Here is a 21,453-nt window from a genome sequence, read left to right on the forward strand (position 1 = left end):
AGGCTGGGGATGTGTGTCAGTGGTTAAGCACCCCTAGGTTCAATCCCTAAGGGATTGAACTGGTGACCTGTAGCCCTTCTTTTTGGAAAAAGAAAAATTAGCTTGCAAGGTTAATGATACATTTGGACCATTCATTATTTGGATCAGGTCTTGCTGTTCTCTGTAACTGTTACTCTTAAGTGTGCAGCTCTGTGATGTGCCAGCTTGGCTAGACTCAACTCCATTCCCCAGAAGTCCTTTTCCTGGGTGTGTCACAGAGAGCTTCTGATGGGAGGTTTGGAGAGCGGACAGGAAGGCGCAGGACTTTTCCCCTGTGTGTCTCCATTCACATTACAGACCAGGCACAGATCCCAGGCTGGGGCACATATGCTCTGCCTCTTTTTTTCTATACAGTCATTGTAAGAACACAGACGGCAAAATGCACCCTGAGGCCAGCGTCAAGATTCTGTAGCTCACACACATTGTTGATGTGGTTACTACAGGTCTCTGCAGTGGCTGCAACTGCTCTGCCCTCTCCCATCCTCCTTCAACTTCGCAAGCTCACAGAAGCATTATATGTTCAGCATTATGGTGAAGGGTCCTGGCTTCTACAGGTTCCCCCGACTAATGTCAGAAGTGATAAGAACTGATGTAGATTGCTGTGCACAGTGGTGCACATTTGTAATCCTAGTGATTCTGGAGGCTGAGGCAGGAGGATTGCAAGTTTGAGGCCAGCCTCAGAAACTTAGTGAGATATTGTCTCAAAATAAAAATAAAAAGGGCTGGGATGTAACTCAGTGATAAAGTGTCTTGGGTTCTATCCCCATTACCCTCCACCCCACCCCACCCCACCCCCACAAAAAAAAAAAAAAAGAAAGAACAGAATTGATCTGGGCTTCAGCACATTCTCATTTGGACCAGCTCATGTTAATGGATTCTAGCACATTCCTTTGCTTTGCATCCATCTTTTCTTTTCCACTATCTTCCCTTGAACTTCAAGTTTCAGAATTAAATGTGAAGAGAACAGTCTTGCATAGGGCTTCCACAAGGTCAAGGTCAATTCCAAATGTATATGTAATTTTATTTTATCTATCTATCTATCTATCTATCTATCTATCTATCTATCAATCTACTTGTGATTCTGCTCCTCCAATGGGTCCCCGATTTAATGGATACACCAATACTGATATCAGATCCAGCAGAAATCAATTCAAAAGAAATAGGATTATATATATCCTGGATTTATCTGAAATCTCTAAGTGTACTTGAGCTTCAGGTATTTAACATTGTTGACAAAAGATAGGACTCAGTTCTGCACAGAGAAAATGTGGATGTGCTGGAATGTATTTCAGTGGTAGAGTGCTTGCCTAGCATGCTTGAGTCCCTGGGTTATATCCCCAGTACTGGACCATAGAATATTATTTAGCCTTTAAAAAGGAAGGAAATCTTATCATTTGCCATAGCATGGATAAATTTAGAGGTCATTATGCTCAATGAGATAAGCCAAGAATGGAAAGAAAATGACTGTATGATTTCACTTATACAAGGAATCTTTAAAAAAAAATCAAATTCATAAAAGCAGAGGTTAAAATGCAGTTGCCAGGGGTTAGAAGGAAAAGTTGAATGGAACGGGGACATGCTGGTCAAAGGTTACAATGTTTCAGTTAGGAAGAATATGTTCCAGAGATCTACTGTACAACATAGTGACTATGCTTAATATTAAAGTATTCTCTTCTTGAAATTTACTGAGAGTCAATTTTAAATGTCCTTATCACAAAAAGTGATAAGTATGTGAAGTGATGAATAAGTTCCTTTAATCATTTAATAAATAAGTTTGATTTAATCATTTCACAGTATATACACCTATATCCCATTGTACATCATAAATACATGCACAATTTTTCACTTGTTAATTAAGTCAAGAATGCATGATTCAGCTTTAATTCCCTTGGCAAATTACCACCCAGATTCTCTGTGACCTGCATCTGGGCTTTTGGTGGCCCATCCTAATGAGAAACAGGGAGAAGAGACATTGCTTGGGAATGTAGTTCAGCCCAGTCAAGAAGACACAACTAAGGAGCCCCTGTCTACAGAGTCAAAGGTTGAGAAAGACCAAAGATATTATGTATCCATTATTTTCCTGGTTGTTCATTCTAGAAGGTAGCAACAATGGTCCATAGGATATCATCTGCATCCTAAGCCTATCTGCAGTGCTTATAAAACGTTGACCTGAGAAAAACACATTTGCAACTTAAGCAAGTCACTAGAGCGCAATATTGATAGATGGCACAACAGGCTAATTGTAAACTAGGTTTACCATTGAAGGACAATGGAGGTTTGCTTTGCTTACTTTGAGAACAAAATAAACTATATTGGGTTTCCAGTCAGATAAAGGCCATATTTGAAAAACCAATTAAAGTGAGCAAGTCTACAAACATCGAAGTTTATTATTTCATGAGGTTCTTAAATAGCTTGGTTGGCAAAAGTGCCTTTAGTTGTTTTATTTACCGTAGGTTTCAAAAACTTTGTTCTAGAGGACAATTCCCACTTTCCAGTCAGGAAATCATTTTGGATTGATACTACTTCCAGATATGTATTTAGAGCTATTTATTTAGCTTGTAATTCCAGATGTGGGAGTGCCTGTATGAATGACTCCCTTCATTGCCAACTTAATAGCTCTTCTCCTGTGCTTACTTTTTTTGCTAAGAGAACCTAAATGCTCTTGGAATTCTAATGTACCAACCCTAGGCAATGAATCTTCAATCAAGTCTGTTTGGAAGGGGGTTTTAGGGAGGTTTTTCACTGCTGCCACTAAAAGACCCAACCAGAACAATTTTACAGGAGAAAAAGTTTATCTGGGGGCTTCTGGCCTCAGAGGGCTCAATCCACAGACAGCAGCCTCCATTCCTTAGGTCTCAAGGACAGGCAGAACGTCATGGCAGAAGAATATAGTTGAGGGAAACAGCTCATATGATGATCAGAAAGCAGAGACAGAAACCACTGGGCAAATACAAATATATAAGCCCCAAGCCACGCCCCCCAATGCCCCACCTCCTCCAGCCACACCCCCCCAGCCTTCAGTTACCACTCAGTTAATCCCATCCGGTGGGAAACTCATTGATTGTGTTTAGGCTTTCATACCCCAATGATTTCTTCTCTGAACCTTCTTGCATTGTCTCACATGTGAGCTTTCGGGGAACATCTCACATAGAAGACTATGGAAAAGTTATTTCTTTTCTTTTTTTTTTTTTTTCTGCCAAGAGAGCTTGTAGAAGAAAATATATCATTTGTTTCTTTCACTCTACTTCTTTAATCTCTCCCAACTCCTGACTCCTGCAGGGAAAGTATCCATGATTCTCATAGCTTCATCCGCTACTTTGCCAGGAAAACATCAGGCTTCCATGATGGTTTTGGTAGGATGGAAAGAATCTGGACCTGGTGGAGATGATTGAACACTGAACCAGTCCTAGGCTGCCTTCCTACGAACTCCGTGCTCTGTGTGATAGCTAAATTAAGCCTCTGCAAAACAGGCATTCGGTTACTTGCATCCAAAGCCTCTCCTAACTGATACATCCCCTTTCACCTTACTTTCCTGAGCCATGCCTTGGACAAATGGCATGGCAGACTTTGATTGCAACAGTTCTAAAAGTGGCACTTAGATCTTTCTTGGGACCATTTAATTTCTTTAGTGTTTTGCTGTTTCAATAATAAAGTTGTGTCAAGTTCTATATTTGATATATATTTGTCATATTTGGAAATTATATTTGTTGTATAAGGAAGCATTCAATCCAGCCATGACAGGTATCATCAGACTTGCTACTTAACAATTAGTTCCCAACAAATAATACGTTGTTTTTCATGGAATACATAGAGTTTATATGGTCAACAAGACAATACCTATATCTAGCTAAGCCAAATTTACATTGGCAAGGGAATGTACCTGTAAGTTACATCAAGCCTTTGGGGAATTAAATCAAAAGAGGCAAAACCATAAAGTATATATGAACCAGGCAAATCCCCTAGGTTGACATGAATAAGACTTGTCAATTTATTCTAATATTCGTAAGAGTTCCACAGTTCACTCTCTGACAGCTGGCACAACAAAGACTTAAAACTCTAGGAAGGAGGAGGTGGTTACCATCTGTGGCCATTACCTGATCTCTCAGAGTTCAACTGTGAGGAATAACTCCATGAGGTATGTAATTTTTTTGGTTTTCAATTCTTAAAAATAGATTATTACAGTATATTCAAACATACAAGAGAGATTGCAGCAAATAATATAATAAACATCCATGTACTCATTGCTGATATTTGACAGGTGTTAACATTTGCCATTGGCTTTAGATGTTATAAAAATAAAACTTTGCAGATACTCTCAAGCCCCTGCATCATCCCGTGTCCTTACTGTTTTAATTTGCATTTCACAAGGCATGTCTTTGCAAAACTAGACCACCTGTGCATCTAAAACTTTATCCATATTTAGGAAGATGTCAAGTAGATGTCTGTCTTCCAAACACACTTTGGTTAGTGGAATTAAATCCTGATGCTACCCAGCCAATATAATCCTGGTGGTTCCTTTCTGATGCCTAGGAATCCAGATTTCATTTGACCACCCAAACCATTAGGACCACACTTTTCTCCCTATATTCCATTTTACGATTAAATGGATCTTGCAAGTTGCAAGTGCTATACATAATTCTTGGAAAGAGTATTTGAGGCAACCCTCAAGACCAGCCTTTAGGGAAGGACATGGTTTAACTAGCAATGTGTCAGCCCAGTTCCCAGCCCCAGGTTTCTGCTCAGCATGTTAGACTCTTCTTCTGAGCCCTCCTGATGCTTTTTTTACTCAGGGAAGGGAAACTGGGTGGGTAATATTAAGATTCACTCTTGACTTTGAAGACCAAGGTGCTCTGTCCACATCCTTCCTCCTTCCTGGGTTCTCTGGGTTAGTGCTCCAGGCTAGTCCTCTGCCTCGTTCCTGGTTTGTGCATCCAATGAAGACACATTGCTCTACGTCTCTTTATTTCTCAACTGTAGTTTTACCTTCTCACCTCTCTCTCCTGCTCTGAGTACTAAGTCCTGGCTAGAGTCTTAGTGTGATAGTAGAAGCATATGTGACTCCATTTTGTTTTATGACTTCATCCTGTAAAACAACCATGCCAAGTAGAAGGGTCATGACTGGGGCAAGATGTTCTTTTCCTTTTGCTATAGAAATCTGTAAGGACACAGAACTACCTAATGGGGCATTGTTTCTGTAACTAGGGTGACTGGGCTAACTGTGATTGGTTAGCTTCCCTCCGCTTGTCCGCACTGTCTGGCTTCTGTAACCTGGCTTGCTTGCATTGGCTAGACCCCCCGAACATCCCTTTTGTGGTTTTCAGGCTTATAAAGAGTGCCCTTGCAATTGTTCGGGGCTGATCAGGGGAACAGCTTTATGTTCTGGTCAGCCGCCACCGGTGTGCTTCAATAAAGGCTTGATTCGATTATACGAGAGTGGTCTGGAAGTCAGTTTATGAAACCCCAGGACAAATCTTTAACAATAACACTAGTACAAACCTTTCCCAGAAAGAGAACTTGAATTTCTACAAGCTTACCTGGGGATGGGACTTAAGCTTTCCCATGATATAAGCAGCCAGTAAGGGGTATTCTTCTACTGCCTTTGTGATATACTACGCTAATAAGTCCTGATTTGGGAGAACTAACATCTGTTTAAAAACCTGAAAGCAAAACTTTCCATTTTTTGCATCCATCACAATCCAACTGGACTTTAAATTGTCATTTCCTTAGGCCAGCCTGACAAAAGAACTACCCTGACCACCTATGATCATTTGTAAAAATATTTTTATTTTATTTTCATGTGGTGCTGAGGATCCAACCCAGAGCCTCGCACGTGCCAGACGAGTGCTCTACCACTGAGCCACAATCCCAGCCCCCCCATGATCATTTTTAATATCATTTATAAAATCTTTCCCTCCAACTCAACACAATGGCATATACTTTAAAAAGTAAGCAACATTTTATCTCGGGAGACCTCACACTTGAAGTCAATTCATCCTACAGTCCTTGATATATAAAGAGAAATGGCACCTACGGCTCCCTTGGTACTGAGCCTTGCTCAATCCAAAGAGGATGAGAGAAGCAAATTTCTGGAAGACAGCGATTGATTAAGGAGGCAAGGAATATTCACATTAGGATGATGACTTTTCCCAACTTACCTGGGAAGGTTCCAATTTTATCATTGCATGTGTCCCGTTGGGTCTGAGGAAATCCAGACAGCTGATCATCCTACTGCACATATAGGAGGGGATTTTAAGATCTAACCGAAGGTGTTGGTAAATAAAAGCTCCTCAAAATTGGGCAAGTTTTACAAAATCCAAGTTCTCCGGAGCGAATTAAGGTTCATGTTGAGAAGTAAACAATGATTTCACACTGTGAAGACAAAGGCTAGGCATATTTTCCATTTGATATGTGTTCAACATGAAGAGGACGAGGAGGAGGAGGAGAAAGAGGAGGAGGAGGAGGAGAGGGGGGAGTGGGGCAGGGGAGGAGGAAGAGCAAGAAGGCAAGAAGAGGAGGAGGAGGAGGAGAAAGAGGAGGAGGAGGAGAAGGAGAAGGAGGAGGAGGAGGAGAAGGAGGAGGAGGAGGAGAAGGAGAAGGAGGAGGAGGAGGAGGAGGAAAGGGTGGGGAGGGGGAGGAAGAAGAGGAGGAGAGGGTGGGGGAGGGGAGGAGGAAGAGGAAGAAGAGGAAGAGGAGGAGGAGTAGAAAGAAGAAGAAGCAGCTTGATTCCTGTGACAGCTTCCTGGAGACTTCTATTTTAACATTGCCACATCAACAGTACTTTTGGTTAAGTTTATCATCACCAAAATAACATAATAAAATTCATGCTATTATTGCTTGCTGAGAAAATAGACCGGTGATCCTACTCAAAGGAAATTGAAGTTGGTTCTGCCTGATTCTAAGTGACCCTCCTCTGATTCCCAGTGATCTCCAGTTTCCCTACCAAGGCTCACAATTTGAAAGTAATAAATATGATTCCATGTAATAAGTAAGGAGCACGTCTCTGTTTTGAGTAAGCCACATTTCTCCCATTTTAAAAACAGGGCATGGTGGTACATGCCTGTTAATCCCAGCCATTGGGGAGGCTGAAACAGAAGGATCTTGAGTTCAAGGTCAGACTGGGCAACTTAGCAAAAAATTTTTTGAAATTTTGAAATTAACAAAAAAAATTAAAAAGGGCTGGGGATGGTCAATGACAGAGTGCCCTTGGGTTCAATCAGGCCAGTGTTTGCCTGGGACTCTCTGTCACAATTTTCCCATCCGTTTCAAGGAAAGCATCGATTCTGCCCGTCCGTGTTGTTTTGGAGGCTACAGTTTGTAAAGCACAGGTGTCCTGGATTCCTGAAGACTGGCAGGGAGTTCTCTAATGAGATTTCTTCCTCTCTGGGGCTTTAGAAGTCTCATATCCCCGGTTAGTCTAGCCTCCCTTATTTGAAGGTAATTTTCCTAATGGAGAAGAGAGGAACAAAATAGAAGCTGAACATCATTTCCCTGTTATCTGTAATGTAATAGCGCTTCTCCCCATGTCGCCTGATTAAATGTAATTAAAACAAACTTTGAGTTCATTTGAATGACTTTGATATTTTTGGCTAAATGTTTTCATTTTTCAGCTCTCTTAAAATATAGATTGGTCCCAGAAATTGGACAAAGAAAAATGAAAAGGGGTTATTAAGGAAATGGAAGAAATTACTCATGAAATTTTAAGCAAATTTATTCTTTGTAGACTGATATTTATTGTGTATATATCAAGTCAAAACAAATATTTAAAGATGAAAAATTCAGTTAATCAACAGAATGCTTTCCCCTCTTTTGTTCTGCACGTTGCTGGGTTGAATGATTTGGGTTGGTACTCAGGACAAACTCTCTGGACTTACCAGCTATCTATAGATTCACCATCTTAACTAGTTACCTCTTCCCACTGCTGCTCAGACACTCCAGAGACAACAGCTCAAGCTGCCAAAAGAGGTCTTACTTGAGAAACCACCTTCATATTTTCCTGTTTCCCCTGTAGTTCTCTAATGGCCAATAGCTGCACTCATTTCCCAGTTAATTTAGTTCAACTAACGAGGTTGGGCATTGAATACAGTTGAGGACCTGTGTTTGGTATTAGAGCAAATGATGTTGAACAGAACAGGCTCCCAAATATTGAGATCCTTATATTCCTGTAAGGGAATGAGGACATGTACACAGATGGTTTATGATAGAGTAGAAAGTAGGTAGTTCCATAAGACAAGGCTCAAGTGAAAGGAGGGATTAATTCGCCTTGGGAATCAGGAAGGTCCCACGATTTGTGTGTAGAATATTGACAGTGGTAAAGAAGATGGGAGGGCATGTTTGATAGGATGCCAAGTGTGTCTGAAGTATAGCAGGGAGCTTCCAAGTATATTTGAATACATTGAGGTTAGTGTGTTGAAACCTCCTATGGACAGAACTTAAGGATGGTTTGGGCTCATTGCCATCACCAATAACTTTCCACAGATGTGCTTACAGGTCACTTGCAGCAGAACCACCTGGGGACTCCCGGTTACTCATGAAAAGTCTCAAGCCACCCTCCTGCCTTGCCCCGTGAACTCCAGTCTGCATTTTTTTTTTTTTAAGAGAGAGTGAGAGAGATAGAGGTAGAGAGAGAGAGAATTTTTTAATAGTTATTTTTTAGTATTTGGCGGACACAACATCTTTGTTTGTATGTGGTGCTGAGGATCGAACCCGGGCCGCACGCATGCCAGGCGAGCGCGCTACCGCTTGAGCCACATCCCCAGCCCTCCAGTCTGCATTTTTAACAAGATCCCAGGTGATTTGCAGACACAGGACAGCTGGAAAGGTAGTTCCTTAGATATCAACCATATCATCTTTAATTTATTATCCTGAGGGCCATGTGGAAATGATGCTATTTTATTTCTTTTGGTAGTCACTTCTCAATCTTCAAAGCACACACTTAAAATCTGGAAGTTTCAACTTCCATAATGCAACACCAGAGTTCTCCCCTTTCACCTTGTGCAGACACAACTAGAAGTTTCCATCTGAGAGTCAAGAAATGCCACCCCCGCCCCCAGTCCCTGAATCTGATGTCACCTTGATCTTGGACTTCTCAACTTCTGAAACTGTGAGAAATCAGTGTCCCTTGTTAGAGGCCACCCCGTCTAAGGCACTTTGTCATAGCAGCCTGAAGGGAATGAGACACATCTCCTTGGCAGGTTCTTTACTCTATTACTCTCCTGTTTTCAGCTTTACAACTCAATTCTTCTCTCCCTAGCTTACCACCTTCCTGAATCTATTTTTTAAATCTTTATTTTATTTATTTTTATGTGGTGCTGAGGATCGAACCCAGCATCTCGCACGTGGTAGGCAAGCGCTCTAAGGCTGAGCCACAACCCCAGCCCCCCTGAGTCTATTTTTAAGGACAAGTGTGAGGTCATATACTTCCTAAATTGGTGTGGTATTGCTCCTTTCACTTGGAAATAGCACTTTTATAGGTAAGGATCTTGAGGATCGATCTTTTCCTTTTGAAAATTTCTAGACATTTCCTATTATTTTCAGGCATCAAAGATGGAAGAAACATCTGAAGTCGGCCTTATTTCTTTGTAAGTCAGTCACTTGTTCATTCCATCTAAATGATGGTAGGATTCCATATTTCTGAACTAATCTGTCAACAGAATATGATTAGCGTGTGACTCTGTTTGCATGTAGTATATAACAAGAATATAACTGGTTTGTTTCTTTTTGTTATTTTTTTGCCTAAAAATTAGAGAATACTTTGGATGCATAAGTTCAAATCTTTCCTAAACTCTAGAAACTTTTTTTCATATATATTTGCAAATATTTTTGCTTATTTTATTTTGTCTCTTTCTCAGGAAAGCTAACTGTCCTATATTATCAAATTTCCACTGTCTACTCCTCATCTCTCCTACTTCTGATTATGTATATCTCCTTGTTCTCCTGCTCTGCATGATGGGCGATTTTTATGAAAACCATCTTCATCATACAATTCAATTTTTGGAGCTCCGAATATTCTTTTTCTTGTTTCTCATTGCTGCTATAAACTCTAAAGTAAAAGTTTGTCTCTCCTACCTTCTTCTTTAAATATCCCATAGCACATTTCTTTTTTTAACTTTATTTATTTTTTAAATATTTTTTTAGTTGTAGATGGACATATAATGCTTTATTTATTTTTTTGTGGTGCTGAGAATCAAACCCAGTGCCTCACATATGCAAGGCAAGCACTTTACTACTGAGCTACAGCCCCAGCCCCAACACATTTCTTTTTAACATATTATCTTGTAATCTTATTTTCACCAAGTCTACTGTTTAAAAAAGTTCTAGTGCCAATATTTTTTTGTTCCTTATGGTACTCGTGGCTCTGACTCTGCATATATTACTTACATGGCTTGTTTTTTTTGTTTGTTTTAATTAGTTATACATGACAGTAGAATGCATTTATGCCCTTTGATATATCATTCATAGATGGGATATAATTTCTCATTTTTCTGAGTGCACACGTTGCAGAATCATATTGGTCATGCAGTCACATATATACATACAGTAATAATGTCTGTTTCATTTTACTCTCTTTCCTACCCCCAAGTCCCCTCCCCTCCCCTCCCATCACTTCCCTCTACCTAATCTAAGGTAATGCTATTCTTCCCTAGTGTCCCCTGCCTTATTGTGAATGGCTTGTTAATTTCCTTCTTTAATGTTTTACATACTAAAGTAAGTTACATGTTATTTTTATTTGCTCTGCTATTAATTATTCCCTCAGTTTGTTCAGATCAATGAAGACGAGTCATTTCCACTGGGCTGAATGGTGGATGCTCTTGTGGACTGTTTCCTACTTACTGTGTCCTGGTCTAGATCGCTAGCTGGGTTATTCTGCGTCCTGAGAGAGTTAGGAAAGGGAGCTGAGGCCATGGCAGTCTCAATCTCAAGGCAGGAGAACTCATTTGTCTATTTTATTTTCTTTGTGTCCACAGCAACTAGGAACGACCTTCCTCTATAAGCTTTTCTATGCAGACATGATCTGTGGTGCATAAACCATGAAACTGTCTCCTTCCTGTTGCTCAGAGACTAGCATTGTCCCTCTGATTTGAAAATACTATTTGAATGTGAAGTGATCCAGTTCCTTTAACTAAAAACTCTGCTTTCTAGAGTCTTTCCAGTTCAAGGTGAAGGAATAGTTGTCCATAGAGTAATCCCCAAAGATCTGGTTGGTTCTTTCTTCCAACCTTGCCTGACACAATAGAGAGGGTTTCTCTGCTTTCTCTCTTGCTTATCACCAACACATGGGTAGAAAAAGCCAGGGACATGCTAGAGAACATCTGTACTGTGAGCTTCCTTTGCAACCCACCCTTACGCCCTTGGGGTGCTATTAATGCAGTGGGACAGCCACAGTTCTCCAGTAACCTCTCCATGACCTCAAAGGAAGGGATAACACTTGAACTTGACAGAGGTTCTTCTCACAAGGCTGTGCCATCATCTCAGGAATAAGACTCATCTGCTGATTTCCCGTGTCTTCCTTGAGTTTATCAAGGTCTGCTCTTTATCCAGAAGTAATTGTGCTCTGTGGTTGTTTGATACCAAAGGGACTCTTGGTATCATTCTCTTGATTCTTCTCTGAGGAGAGCTTTGGAGTTCTCCTTTTATTGATATATCCACCTGATCATTTTGGTCAGTTTCTGGAACAGAAGGTTAGATGCTCATTTTTTAATGCAGTCCTACATTTCGTAAATATTTCCTGAGTGCTTAATAGTTCCCGATTGCAATGAACTGGACTGCATTGTCTTAAGCTATTTTCTTTCAGCTCCAAACACATGCTTTTGTGACTCTTGGTCTAGGATTATACAACCCATGGCCCTGGCATTGGGCTCCCACTAGGCTGGGCCAACAGTGGCTGCTAGAAAGAGCCTACAAGAAGGACATAAAATGTATCCTGTTTGCTGTTGTATCTGTGAGCACAGCCACCAGTGATCTTTACCCAACATTATTGGTTAGTTCCAGTTCTCACCACATTCCCCAAACTACCCTTATCATACTCCCCACTCTCTTCCCTCCTTCCCTCCAACCAAAAGATAACAGCTCCCATTAGTTAGCATCCCCATAGTTTTGGGTCCCCTCCTCTAAGCTCCATGGGGCCATATCAAAACCAGGCAGTCTGCTCTGGGTCTCAGCTTAGCAGAACTCCTCCTGCAGGCTTTGAGGTTCTAGTACCTCCAAACTCTTTCTTCATTTCCCAGACAGAGGGGTAATAACTGACTGCTGTTGTTCCTATACTTATTAACACCACATTATTGCCATCTTTACCTTTTCAATCCTCCAATGTCTGTTTACCCAATGCTTTCTACTGAATGCCTTCTATTGAAATTACTGGTGTTGGTTGTCTTTCTGACTACATCATAACTGATGCAAAGGCAGAACAAGCCCTCACAGAATGTGTCCATGCCCTGAAGGTACAGAAGAGGAAAATCTAAACTGGTCAATTGGTAAGAGATCATTAGGGAGTGGAGAGAGGAAGAAAGGGTGTTCTAGTAAAGTTCTAAGACAAGAGAGAACAGTACACTTCTGAGTCCAAAGGGGAAGAAAAGCATAGACAGTTGAGACCCAGGGATAAGAGAGAATATGGTGGAATTGGACATCTACACCATGCTGTTAAGGGCACTCAAAGCAAGATTTGTGGTGGTAGGTGATACTCCGAAAAATAAAAATAATACCAGCCCTCAATAACCTCATTATAACCCATTTAAGAAATTCAAGGACAATGTGGAGTCACTGGAGATATATCAGGCAAACAAAGGAATCAGAGATTCATTCAATTAATATTTTATTGACATAAAATAATTTTATGTACTTATGGGGTATAGTGTGTTCCTTCAATACATAGGTGCAATGTGTAATGATTAAATCGGGTCATTGAGATTCCCCTTTCCTTAAACAATTATCATTTCCATGTCAGTTCTTTAATGTTGGGAACATTCAGACTCCTCCCTTTCAGTTCTTTCTAAAATGTATAACAAATTGTTTTGACCTACTCTCCTGTAGAACATTAGAACTTATTCTTCCTATGAAACTATGAAACTGTATTTTGGCACATTATCCAACCTCCTTTTAACACCTCCACCAAAAAAATAATATTTCTTGATCTCTGTTAGAAATGGTTAGGAATACATGATACCTATATCAAGGAAGAGATGACACTCCAACATCTGGGGTATCTTTGTGATGAGTTGGTGCCACCCACTGCACCAACAGTATCTGATGATAGACGTGGTCCTCTTTTATAATTTATTCCTATTTCTGTCAATTCTGTAGCCCATCAAATGCTCCCTATGATTTAGCAAATTCTTATGAAGATACTCTTTTCTCTTTTCAAAGTTTTTTTTTTTTAACCTTGAATGTTGTCTTTACTCTTCACCATATTAAATGAGAATTAGAACACTTTTTTTTTTCAGTAATTTATTCTCAAAGTCTTTATTGAGCAAGGAGGACCTTATCAATGATTATGTACATGGCGGGTTTGCATCATCCTCACCAAAACAAAGAACTTCAAAGTCCCTGATAAGTATTTGAGTTCTATTAAATCTCAGATAAGATACTTTTGGAGACACAACTTGAAAGGAATCTTTATGTATAATACTTCCCCTTCTTTTCTCCCCTTCTCTCTACACAATGCCCAATTTTGTACCCCTTCTTCAAAGGATAAAAATACTCTGCCCTCTATTAATGCATATTTACTTGCATTACCCAAATACTTGCATACCCAACCCCACGATGGTATGTCCTACTCCATTTTCTGATGCTATAATGGAATACCTGAGATTGGATAAATTAAAAAGACTAGAAGTTTCTTGTCAAACATTTCCTTGATTTGTTGTGAGAGCCTCATGATGCTTCATCTCCTGGGAGAAAGCAGGACTGCAAGAGTGTGTCTACAGAAAAATCAAGGCATGCGGGGCAACCTTATTTCATAACAACCCCTTATCATGGTAACTATCCAAATACCTCAGAGCAAGGGTTCATTCCCAAGAGAAAGGCATCAATCTCTCTTAATGACCTAATTGCCTCTCAGAGGACCGACCGATTCTCAATATCATTGCTTTTGGAATTAAAGTTACAACATATGAATTCTGATGCGATGCATGGATCTCGAAAAAAATATAGAACCCTCCAACCAAAACAGCACTATTCTCCTTAGAAGCACCTATAGTGATGAATAGCAATTTTTCTCCATTAATAAATAAGAATTCCAAGAGGAACAGTGAATGATGGGGATGATGGGGATTTGAAGGGCCTGAGGGGGAAACAGTCATCAGTGTGCAGTTGTGTAGGAGATCTGAAGGACAGTGAAAAGAATCTTGCTGGCAAAACAGACTCAGAAAGCGTTATTATAAAAATGGTAATTGGAAACTTTATACTGTATATACTATTCTTCAATAATATTCTCCAACCTTCTCCCTAGCTTTTAAAATCCCACTTAGAAGACTTGGGGTGGTTTTTCAATGTTCATCCCCTCTTGTTAAACACAGCAATGGACTATAATTTTCAGCCTGTCCTACAGCCACATGTGGTCACATGACCAATTTTGTCAATGGCGTCTGAGTTAAAGTGATGAGAGCCACTCCTAAGCCTCACCTCTAAGCATCTTTTCAGCCCAGTTCACAGTCCTTCTATCATGAGAGACAGGTGCGGAACCTTGGAAGTCATGTGCTGATAAAGTGAGGGTCTCAAAGTACTTGTGTATCAGGAAGTGTCACCTGCCATTTAGGATTACTCATATTAAACTTGAGGCAATTGTGAAATAAACTTGCGTTAAGTTCAGTGATTATCTGATATAGAATTTAACATCATATTATTTATTTTTTTGCATGAGCTGGTTCCATTTTTCACCACATTTAATTATTTCTAGTACCTTGAAAACAAGACCTGGTTTGATAAATCTCCAAGGGTATGAAGGAGGGTGAGTGAAGGAAAAGAAACTATATTAATAAAATTTTATAGGAGAATAACAGAGATATGACAGGACATTGAATCATAATAATTTATCCATTTGTTATTCATTAACACAGGCTTCATAAGTGCCTATTAGGTACAAATTATTATGCTAGATTCTATGATGAATTGAAAAAAATAAGGCATGAAGTTACACACAGACTAAATTGAAATGTAATAGAGAAGACATAAACTGCAACAATACATTGCAAGAAATTATTAATTTAAAAATATATGTCTTAGCCTACATTTATCAAGGTATCCTTCTGTGGGATTCTCAAGTGACTTCTGCATGTTAAATGCACCTTTTTAATCTGAGCCAATATTACCTTAGATAATTGAAAACACCTATATTTCATTTCTTTTTAATAATTCACATTACTCTGCAGACTAGCTATTAACAATTAATCAAACGGACAATTCAAATACTACCCATTTATCTAACTGTGCATCTACACCGCTCATCTACCTGATCTTTGAGGAAACATAGGCATTATCACGTTACTGTACTAGGTCTACCATTTATATCCTAGCTACTTTATGGTTGGAAATAAAAATGGACATGAATAAATAGAAAATCTATTGATGTTGAGTAGCTACATTTGATTTGTGGGTGAAGAGACAGAGAGACACAAGGCATAAGTTTGAGGCTCCATCCAAGTCAAGCACAGATTGCTGAGGGTTCTAAACCAAGGCAGCATCCCCGCAGAGTAGAACTGGCTAGTGAAGACCCCTTGTGAAAACTGGGTTTCGAACAAGCCCTGTAAGGTAGTTTGGGGCAGATCTTCCAGGTGGGGTACTAGGCACTCCCTGAGTGAGGAAAGTTCTGGTTGTTGCTGATCTGGTCAGGAACTTACCAGATGAGGATGCTCTCTCTACAGGGAGAGGATCATCTCCTGTCATTTATCCCGAACATCATTCCCCTCATCTGTGGGCTTCCTCCTGAGAGAGTACAGTCTGCTAGAAGGTAGGGGATGTATGTTCTCATTTATAGCTTCTCTTTCATGTGAGGAGAGACAAACGAGGTGAAGGCTCATGGTTAACATGTAAAGAGTGTCCGCTTATCTGCCACAAAGTAGCCGCTGATGGATGTTACTCCTTCCTGTGGCTCCTCAGATCTTCAGTAAAGTCTATAGGACTTCTGAAATGCTGGGGCGATGTTTTGTTTTGTTTTGTTTTGTGGAATCTGGTAAAGAACCTGTGTTCCATATCTTCGTCTCACAGGAGTAGCACGGATGGCTTGCTCACTTACCCAGGCAAGGGGAACCCTCGTTGAGATTTGAATGACATTCTGGAGAACTATCTGAACCGTTCAGATTCAAGTCACCTTCTCATGTCATCACACATTAAACCCCCACCCCGGACTAGACCAGAATTCATCCTGACCACAAGGGTTAAATTTTTAGACCTATGTGAGAGGAAACTAAAAACATGACTTGAGATCATACTGAAGACTCATCCTGGAGATTCCAAAGGGAAGTAATGGAAACTACCGAAGCCAGCCCTGTTAACCTTGGAAGAGGTGACAAATCATTACACAATCACAAAATGCATGAGCATGTATTTTAAAGGGAAGAGAACAAGTCTTTATGGGAAAGTATCTCTAAGACAGCATGTGAATTCCAACATGAGTTAGAGTGCTATCCCATAATTTCCATGTCACTGATGTTCAACATGACGGGAGGCACCACCATCTAAGCGAATGATATGCACAATCTACTAGAATTGTGTTTCCGTCTATCAAAATCCCAGCAGGAAACAGGATTCACCACAGTTGGTTTAAAAAAAGAGATCGGTGTGGAGGGACCACTGCTGAGGGATAAGTTGAGTTCAGAGGACAAATCAGGGATGAGCAGTCACCAGGAGCCCAGCAACACGAAAGTCCTTATCCTCCCTACTATTTAAGCGATTGTGGAGGAAGGAGTGTTCATGGAGACCCTGGGGAGCTAGAGCAGTGGAGTGGGGCCATCCAATGTGAGGGACAGACATAGAGGGAACCCAAAGACGAAAAGCCAAAGTTGAAAGGGAGAGAAGAAGGCATAGCCTGACCACTCTGCCCTCTATTTTTCAGTATTTTTTTTATTGACTGAACACAACCAGACACCATCTAGAAAGAAAAACCTAGGGTGACAGAGGACATGGGGAAGAGAGGAGAAGGATGGGGAAAGGGAGTTTTGGAGATTCTATTGCAGGTTTGAGGAGTGGAGATGGCAGATGGAGAATCATCGCATAGGGCTGCTGTCTGGTATGAAACTCTGATTTTAAAAGGAAAAAAAAAATAATTCAGTAGTGTCCAATGTGTGGGTTTGGGACAAAGTATTCCAGCAGGCATATGCCAGTACAGATTGGGGTGCAGGAAATCATAGCTCAGAAGGATGTCCATGCGAGGTCCTTGGTCTGACCCTGGAGAAGTAGGGGCTGGCACCATACTTCTGAAGTGGGTTTGTGGCCAGGTTTCTGACGTCACGTGTGACCTGTCTGTGGCTGAAATTTCATTATTTCCAGGTTGATTTATTGTGCTGCTGGGAGACTCAGAAAGGCATGCTTCTAACCCTGGCTCACTGACGTTTTTACTATGGTTGAGGAAAGCCGATGGGAACAGGAGTCACTCCCTGTACTATGTGCCTTTCCATCTCATGCTGGAAAAGCTCTCTTAAAAGGTCAGGTTCCTCATGAGGCTCTACCACCTGTCCATATGGTCAGAACCTAAAAATAAGGCAATACTCATTTTATATACTGAGATTTGACATTGATCTCCAAGGGAGAGTTCTCAGAGTTTTGAAAGGTCACTGAAGGTATAATTCTCTATCTTTTGTCCATGTCCCCAAGGGAGAATAATGGTATTCTTTCTATCCACATGGCTCTGGTTAGGTCTCCTCTGAAGTATAGTAGTGTTGTCCTTGGTCTTGATATATCTGGATACCCATCTAAATCCTTCTCTATAATGCAACTGGAAAGATTGTTCCAAAATGGAAATCTCATGAAATCAGACACCTTTGCTTAAAACCCTTCAGTGATTGTCCCTTGCCCTTCGAAAACATCTGGCATTCTTATAGATGCTTCACTGTCTGACCACGATCGACCCTTAGAGTCATCATTCACCAACATCAGCTCTCAACCCAACACAGGTGCACTCTCTCACACAGAGTCAACCACCACATACCATCTATCTCTAGGTTTTTGTTCTACTTGACAGTCCACACCTCTTCATTTTCTTTTTTTTTTAATTGATTTTAATTTTTAAATACATGACAGCGGAATGCATCACAATTCTTATTACACATATAGGACAATTTTTCATACCTCTGTATATAAAATAGGTTGACACCCAATTCGTGTCTTCATACATGTACGTTGGATAATGATGTCTATCACATTCCACCATCCTTGCTAATCCCCTGCCCTCTCCCTTTCCCTCCCACCCCTCTGCCCTATCTAGAATTCATCTATTCCTCCCATGCTCTCCCTCCCTACCCCACTATGAGTCAGCCTCCTTATATCAGAGAAAACATTCGGCATTTGTTTTTTGGGGATTGGCTAACTTCACTTAGCATTATCTTCTCCAACGCCATTCATTTACCTGCAAATGCCATGATTCCCTAGATGTCCTTCAGTGGATGAATGGATTAAAAAATGTGGCATATATGCACGATGGTATTTTCTCAGCCTCTTCCATTTTCTAACTTGGGATACTATGATGTAGAGACCCATTTCGTTTTCCCTGGGGTTTCCTTTAAAAACATCGTAGATGAAAACTGCCTGATATGTTTGCTACAAATGAAGTGTGTGATCTTCTCATTAGTTTCTATCTTTTTTTTAATCATCCTAAAAGAAGTCTCATAAGTCATGCCTAGGTTTTACCAGGGATGCATAATAATGAAGCCAGTCTCCTGATTTAGCAACCCTCCTGGGAGTTCTCCCTCTCTTACTGCAGATCAGAGATGCTACATCTGAGATCAGATACCAACAGAGAGGCCTCAGATCCAGGGCTGACCCATTGATGGCTTCACTGGGGATATGCGAGTGTTATGGTTTGGGTTTGGAATGTCCCCCAAAAGCTTATATGTTGAAATCATGGTTCCCAATGCAGTAAGGTTCAAAGGTGGGACTTTTAGGCAATAGTCGGATTATAAGAGCTCTAACGTTATAAGTGGATTAATCCATTAACTGGATTTTATGGAGAAGGGATCTAGTTGGTGGAGGTAGGTGACTGGGGCCCTGCCTCAAAGAGTTTATCTTCTTCTTAGCTCTTTTCCCTACACTCCCCTTCCTAGTTGTCAGAGCTGAGCAGCTTCCTTTGCCACACCCTTCTGCCAAGATGTCAGGCCCAAAGGACTGGAAACGACTAGGAACAGAATCCTCTGAAATCATGAGCTAAAATAAATCTTTCCTCCTCTGAGTTTTTGGTCACAGCAACGGAAAACTGACTAATATAGGAAGGTAAAGTGATGCATTCAGGGAGATTTCATAAGTACTGACATTTAAAAAAAAAAAACAGAGTCAGAAAGTCAGGGCACAAGATTTATCCTGTTTTATTTGATTGTTATTGAATATGTAATCTGCAAGTGGAATTTCCTATTAAATAAAGAGGGCGCATATTTTTAATACAAAATGAAAGCCATGAATTCATCGAAGAAATTATTTGAGAGGCTTAAAACATCTTTTAGTGTTTTAGAGAAAGAGAAATACAAAACTTTCTGGAGCCAAACATTGTTCTAGTTGCTGTGGATGAAAAAAGAATAAAAAGAAACAATGTCTGTGCTGTCTTGGGATAAGACTGGGGAAAAACTAAATAAATCAACAGCCACCAAAGAATTGCAATGCTTGGTCAGGCCAATTAATGACAGAAGCTGGGAAGAAGAGTAAACGAGAAATGAAATCATAGCTTTTGGTGGGGTGGAGTGCCTGTTTAGAAGGAATGATCAGGAAAGGCTTCTTTGAGAAATGAAGTCAGTGCAGAAACCTGACTTTAGGGAAAGAGTATGCAAAAAACAAGCATTGGCAAGTACCAAGACTCTGGTGTATTCAAGGAAAAAAAGAGATCAGTGTGGTCAGAGCCTCATGAGCAGGATTGGTAAGAAAAGAAGTCAGAAAAATCACCAGAGCTGAGATCCCTCAGACTTGCCTCTAGGACCACGATAAAGACCCCTGATGCTGTTGGGTCAAGTGGAAGCCAATGGAGGACTGAGAATGGGGGAAATAATGCTTTCAAAGGATTTCTCTGGCTTCTGTGTGTGGAGAACTGATTGGTGAGAGAAGGAGAGAAGATCCACTGGAACACCAGGAAGAAAGAACTGACAACTGACTCAGTGAGAAATTAACATACTAGACCAGGATGTCAATCTCATCGAATCTGAGAAGTGCTTAGACTCCCACTGAATTCCGAAAGTAGGTTGGTAGGACATTCTGTTGAATTTGGTTGAAGGTATGAGAGAATGTAATGAATGAAAGGTCCTCCAAGATAGGTGCCCTGAGCAAATGAGAAACAGGAGACTATGTTTGCAAATTACATACCTGAAAGAGGATTTGTATCCAGAATAAAAAGAATAGCTTCATCTAAACAAAAAGAGGCAAAAATACAATTAAAATGGACAAGAAAATTAAGTGGATGTTGGATCAAAGAAGACTTGAAAAGTTAGTAAACATATGAGACAATGTTTAACACAATTAGTAGTTAGGGTAATACAATTAAAACAGGCATCATTACCCTAGGTACATGTGCGATTGCATGAATGGTATGACTCGACTTCATGTACAACCAGAGAAGTGAAAAATTCTGCTTCATGTGTGTACAATGAATTAAAGGACTTTCTACTTTCATTTATAACTGATTAGAACTAATAAAAAAGAATGTTACTGGAATCTCTTTTATTGCTGAGTAATATTAATGAAATATTACTCAGTAATATAAAGAGAACAAAATCATGGCATTTGCAGATAAATGGATGGAGTTGAAGAATATAATGCTAAGTTAGCCAATCCCCAAAAAACCAAATGCCATATGTTTTCTCTGATATAAGGAAGCTGATTCATAGTGGGGATGCGAGGGGGAGCATGGGGATATTAGACAATCTCTAGATAGGGCAAAGAGGAGGGAGGGGAAGGGAGGGTGCATGGGGTGCAAAAAAAAGATGGTGGAATGAGATGGACATCATTACCCTAAGCACATATATGAAGACACGAACGGTGTGAATATAGTTTGTATACAACCAGAGATATGAAAAATTGTGTTCTATATGTGTAATATGAACTGTAATGCATTCTGCCATCATATATAACAAATTAGAATAGAAAATTAAAAAGAAAAGAAGAACAGAGAAAGACAACTACAATGAGATGCAAGTATATACTGACTAGAATAGACAAGATCCAAAAGGCTGATCATACCAAGTGTTGGGGAAACTGCGGAAAAATTGAAACCCTAATACAACTGTTGTGGGA

The 21,453-nt window shown here is 40.2% G+C and overlaps 1 pseudogene; it reads right to left on the reverse strand.

The window, feature by feature from the left end:
* Positions 1-311: 311 nt before the first annotated feature.
* LOC125615040 lies at positions 312-433 on the reverse strand (annotated as a pseudogene).
* Between the last annotated feature and the right edge of the window lie 21,020 nt (positions 434-21,453).

This window comes from Marmota marmota, unplaced genomic scaffold, assembly GCF_001458135.2.
Source record: "Marmota marmota marmota unplaced genomic scaffold, marMar, whole genome shotgun sequence".
NCBI classification, from domain to species: domain Eukaryota; kingdom Metazoa; phylum Chordata; class Mammalia; order Rodentia; family Sciuridae; genus Marmota; species Marmota marmota.